Raw genomic sequence first — 6858 nt, forward strand, 5'->3', positions numbered from 1 at the left:
CTATTTATTCACAGATATTTTTACACACTTATAAAAAGTGTGAATTTTTTATTAAATTCATCACACTTATAAATGTGTGTAAACTTGTTAAAAGTAAGTGTTGAATATAATCATAGTTACACACATAAAATTGTAAAAACAAAATGTTCACACTTATTTGAGTGTACAAAGACCATTTCTTCACACTAGGAAAAGTGTGAACAAATCTAGTACCGACAATTTTTTTTTGAACGACATATTTTATATTAAAACAACTTGCGAGACGCTAGAAAAAGGGAATTACAAAGTGATTATGGGATGTTGTAACCACACCACTCAATTTATGTTACGCCTAATAAAACGAGAATACAACAAATTAAAATCGGAAACAACAATGCCATGGAACACGTGAGCTTTTTAAACTTTAAGTCTTTGAAGATGATTCTACTGCGAAGCTGCCAAATATTCGAAAAAGGCAAAATGATAATCACGATGATGACGAGCCATTGGTTACTGGTAAAAGGGATGCCATCGAACCACGACAAATTTAACTTAACACTCTTAAGTATGATTATATTTATAATTGTACACACAATAAGTATGAACTTATTTTTTCTTACAATTTTATGTGTGAAACTATAATAATATTCAACGCTTATAAATGTAATACAATTACACACATTTATAATTACACACATTTATAAGTGTATGTTAACAAAAAATTTGTTAAAAATAGGGTTGTAATTTGATAATCCCTTATTGATTCTTGAATCGTGAAACACTTTTCTAATTAAGTATTTCGACCCTACTTGCCTCGGGTTACACGAAATCTTAATTAGGATAAGACAAGAACGTAATTTGATTCTAGGCAATAAGAGATCAAATTATAGTATTAGTGAGAATGTGATTTTCTGTCTATGTTAAAATGATAGCAAATTCCCTTATATATAAGAGGTGAAAGGGTGCGACTAAAGGATGTAACCCTTCAATGAAAATATGCAACCTTTCAATGAAAAGATGCAACTCTTCATTCACAACTTTTAGAAAATAACATCATTTTTCACAAAATGATGTAGCCATTCATGGTAACCTTTCCATCAAATGATGTAATTTCAAAGACCTTATCGAACTAACCTGAACGAGCGTGCACTCCGCACTCTCTAAACTCGTCATTGAGCATAATTCGATAAGCATTTGCTTTCTAGTAAATCTCAATTAACTAAAATGATTGTTGATAACACTAAAATCACCAACAAATCCCCCCCCCCCCCACCACTACACACCAATTTAGTGTAATCCTTGATTTACTAAATGAGACAAACAAACAGACAAACTAATGCATAATTGTACTTACTCCGAGAATATGTGTGCATATCAGGCAATGCTGTAGCTGGCTGAGTGCACATGGCAGACAGGAATCAGGTCCGACAAAATGCCTTTTACTTTTGTCGGACATGCTCACACAAGGAAGTACTGTTGGCTGGCCACGATACTCTAACCTTATTACGTGGCAATAGAAGAGAAAAAGACTTACCCTATAAATAAAGGACCCAAGCCACATCAAAACAGATCCTCACTCATTCGGTCTCACTCATATACTATATTTAGTATCAAAGCATAACAGAAACAACATCGCCATTATCCTAGCGCAACTTTACCCGAGCTACCAGACTTGTAGCACGTCACTAGACTTACTCTCGATCTACAGGTAACGTTCTATGAACTTAAATCCTACACTTCTATCTGAGCCGTCAATAACCGGTTACCCCGTCGATGGTGGGTCCACGTTTAACCACCCCTGTTGAGATCCTCATCTCGCAAGGGGTTATTCATGGTACTCCGGACCGGAGAGTTAAACTCAATTGACCCTTAAATCCCTTTCTATCGTTGACAAGCATGGACCGGACCTGACCCCTCTATTCTATGCTTGATCAAATGGCGCCATCCATGGGACATATAAGTTAAAAGGTTTTGATTTGATCTTTTTTCTATATGTCCGCTAATAGATCGCTTGTTTTTTTTTAATACAGTTACATGTATCAAAATGACAAGCAAGCCAGAAGTACCAAAGCCAATATTGGCGTGAGCCACCTCGCCCACAGGATCGAAGCCCGTCATTAAAGGTTACGCAGGAACCCCTGATAATGCGCCTCCAAGGAGTGCCCCGGCATCTCCTTTCAAAACATCTGAAACGGTTCAACCAATACCATGGGCCTCAAACACTACGAATCCGCTTATCCCGCATCTAAAATCGCTCGCAACAGTCCTAGGAACACAAATAGTCCTGTTGCCCCTCAGAGCGCAAGACCTTCACCCTCGTCGTGACGAGATATCCCCCCGGCGGCGCCAAAGTCTAGCGCTACGACTTTTGTTCCAGGGACTTCGTCTGCAGGAAAGGAAACCCATGTTGAGTCGCCTATTTAGACGCGCGAACAACGCGCCCGCAAGCAGGCTAACCTGATTTACGCCCTGATGAATGCTACACTAGACAACATGGAGCATGAGTTCGAATAGCCTAGAAAGGCTGAGCTTATGATCAAGAACCTATACGCAGGGATGAAGGGTGTACCCGTCAAGCCCTCCTTTGAAACCGCCCCTATAGGGGGAAAATTTGCGGCTCACATACTGAATCACGTTTCAATGCCGCTACCAGTGATACCGCTTACTTTGGGATACTATGATGGATTCTCAGACCCGGATGATTTTTTGTAAAAATATGAAGGGATAGCGCGAAACCTGAAACGCCCAATTCATATCAATTATAAACGTTTCATATTAATTGGTTTTATTACGAGGTTTTGACCTCTATATGAGACGTTTTTCAAAGTCTGCATTCGTTTTCAAAAACAAACCATAACCTTTATTTTATCGACAAAGGTTTTAAAAGACATAACGTTGATTATCAAGTAATGATAATCTAAAGCACAACGTTTACACACGACCATTACATAATGGTTATCAATAATATGATACAACAAGATGTTTTCCGAATGCAGTTTTTAAACATTATCATACAAGAATGCTGACTCCAAATCTTGTCTTTAAATAGCATGCAACAGCGGAAGTCTTTTAATAATCACCTGAGAATAAACATGCTTAAAACGTCAACAAAATGTTGGTGAGTCATAGGTTTAAACTACATCTTAAATCGTAATAATAGGCCACAAGATTTCTTTCATAAACATACAGGATTAACACTTGTGTATCAAAAATCATTCATATGATGAGTTGCCTGGTAACCCACATTAACAAAAATGCATATAGAATATCCCCAACATACATGATTAACACATATGTATAATAATCGAAGTACTAAAGAATCCAAACTCTCAGGATGGGGGTCATTAATTCCCATAGATCTATCTTTAGGATTCACGTCAATTAGTGGCCAGTTCACTAATTCTTAGGTTACCAAGCACAAACGGGTGATATTCGGTATACGAATTCCGTCATAGAATGTAGTTTCATTACTTGTGCCTACCTTGTAAATAATTTATAAAACTGCATGTATTCTCATCCCAAAATATTCGATAGTAAAAATGGGACTATATCTCACTTGATTAGATTTTTAAATCGTTGAAAATTGGAGTTGGCCTCGAATCAATTCACGAATCTATAACAAAATATATATATATATATATATATATATATATATATATATATATATATATATATATATATATATATATATATATATATATATATATATATATATATATATATATCAAAGTATGATAGAAATACATTCACATCATATTTTTATTTACGTGTTGATGATTTAAGTTGTCAAGTTAGCAGTCCCATGTTAGTAGTCCATATATATAGTCCAATATATCACACTGGAATAATCAAGACGTATTGTATACGTATTGTACAAGACTCAATCATGACCCAAGGTACAACTATTTTCTTAGAATTAATCTAGACGTATTGTGTACATGGTGTCTTTCGATTTATCCGACGTATTGTATAACTATTGTCTTAATTAATCAAGATTATATTATATTGTCTTGGACTTAACCAAGACTAGTATATTACAAGGAAATACTCATGACATGTTTAAATCCATGTATAATACAAGAAAAGTTAGCTAGGATATGGTTAGTATAGATTTTGTACAAACAATCCCGTAGCCCTTTAAGCTATTTCTAACCAATATTGTTTTGCCCATAACTTCTTCATTACAAATCGGTTTTGAGTGAATCAAATTGCTATACTTTTGTAATGAACTCTATTTTTAAAATTAAACTGAAAAATTAGTGGTTTATAGTCGGAGTTATAGGTTACAAGTCCATATTGAAAGAGGTACTTATTTCCGTCGAAAGAACGACATCTTGATGACCATTTTGAAAAACATACTTCTACTTTGAGTTTAACTATAATTTTTGGTTATATTATCATGTTCATATGAAATATCATTTTCCCAAAAGACAAACTTTTAAATCAAAATCTATGATAGTTTTTAATTATCCAACACAAAACAGTCCCCAGTTTCACTACGACGGCGTATGTTCAGTTTTACGGTGTTCTTCGTATTTTCAAGTTTTAAATCCTTAAGTTAGGACGTATTCTTCGTATTTTCAAGTTTTAAATCGTATTCTTCGTATGGGCAGTACCTCGCAATGGAACCAGATGTTATTGTATTCGTCCGGATGGATTAGGACGGGTCATTACAGTTGGTATCAGAGCTGAGGTCTTAGAGAACCAGGTCTTACATTAACTGATAGTTGTTAAGATGCATTAGTGAGTCTGGACTTCGACCGTGTCTGCATGTCAAAAGTTTTGCTTATCATTTTGTGTCAAAAATTACCTGTTTATCATTCTTAGTCTAGACACGTCTTACTGCATAGGTAGTGTATAGACAAAAATTCATATCTTAGCGTATCTGTTATTTTAACTTTGCCTGACAGCTTCCGAAAGTTCCGCCGTAATCTACGAGATCTTCTGTACTACATAAAGTTCAATTTCCTCGGACTCCGATAGCTATTCGGATATGGATATTCATTCGAACTCCGAAAGCAGTGTAACCAGAATGGAGCAACCGAATTGCCATCATCAATTCTGGATGAATTGGGGATGGGTTCGTAGTCGACTTAATCAATGGAGACAAGAAAAAGACGATCCTTTCCACTAACCGAATTCACCTCTTGGCGACGAACCTGAAGCACTTACCGGCGAACCCGTCCAAAACACCATTTTCACCTTTATTGCCAGAACAGCTCGCAACGGTTACATAATATCTACTATTCTAAACCTTATCCATCCGCTCGTTTCAACCACCAATCATCCCGGAGTAATAGAAGAAGTCAAAGAGCTTCGCGCTCGAGTAATAGCTTTGGAGAATATGGTGCACAACTTACAAGCACCAGCAACATCACCGGAATCAATAGTACCACCAGCATCAACAACACCAGTAGCATCAACATCACACGCCCCAACATCACAATCTATACCTCGAGCATAATCTTCGTTCTACATCTTGTTCTACATCGATTATCTTCGTTCTACGTATCGTCCTTCATCACATACCTTCGTTCTACATGGAGATTATGTAATCTTTAATGTTTTAGAGATTATATATTCTTGTTTAAATGGTAAATCAGATGAGATTAATATTATATTAACTCATTAAATCCATGATTACATCTGAAGAAAATATACATGTAAGTATATTTTCATAAAGATTGTAATTAAAAATTCGTTCCTACAAACTAATTAATTGTGGAAATATTTTAATGGGTAGGTAATACCCGAGAAATATTTAGATTTCATAGTTATATGTTAAACTGTACATTCTTCAAATCTGATCTGCAGTCATTTATTATCCTACCTACCACCACTGATATACATATCTATTCACCAAAGAATAACCATTTTCATACAAATTCAATTTCATATTTGGATTTTGACAGATCAGAATCCAACAGGTGGCATAATGAGGAAATAATGGACACAATAAAACTTGTTAGAAACAAACTAATCATGTATGTAAACTTTGTTAAGAATCCACGCTAACAATATCCTAGCTAACTGTTCCTATATCCGTTATGAATATTTCCTTATTACATTTTATTTATTATCATTTTAATTATCGCAATTTATTATCGTAATTTTAATACTCGCAATTTTATTTATCATCATTTAAATATTGTTATTTATTTTACGCACATTAAATATCGTCATTTAAATACTGTCATAATATACTAGTCTTGGTCAATTCCGAGGCAATATAATATAATTTTGATTAATTGAGATAATAGTTATACAATACGTCGGATAAATCGGGACACATGTACACAATACGTTTAGATTAATTCTAAGACAATAGTTGTACAATGGGTCACGATTGAGTCTTAGGAAATACGTATACAATACGTCGATTAATTCTAAGATTATATATTGGACCATTGCACTATTAGACAATATTTGGACTACTAACTGTGGACTACTGTAGTGACCCGAACTTTTCCATGTTTATATATATTAATTGAGATTGATATTTACATGATTAAATGTTTCCAACATGTTAAGCAATCAAACTTGTTAAGACTTGATTAATTGAAATATGTTTCATATAGACAATTGACCACCCAAGTTGATCGGTGATTCACGAACGTTAAAACTTGTAAAAACTATATGATGACATATATATGGATATATATATATATAGTTAACATGATACTATGATAAGAAAACATATCATAAAGTATATTAACAATGAACTACATATGTAAAAACAAGACTACTAACTTAATGATTTTTAAACGAGACATATATGTAAAGATTATCGTTGTAAAGACATTTAATGTATATATATCATATTAAGAGATATTCATACATGATAATATCATGATAATATAATAATTTAAAATCTCATTT

This window comes from Rutidosis leptorrhynchoides, chromosome 2 (genome assembly GCF_046630445.1).
Source record: "Rutidosis leptorrhynchoides isolate AG116_Rl617_1_P2 chromosome 2, CSIRO_AGI_Rlap_v1, whole genome shotgun sequence".
Lineage (NCBI taxonomy): Eukaryota > Viridiplantae > Streptophyta > Magnoliopsida > Asterales > Asteraceae > Rutidosis > Rutidosis leptorrhynchoides.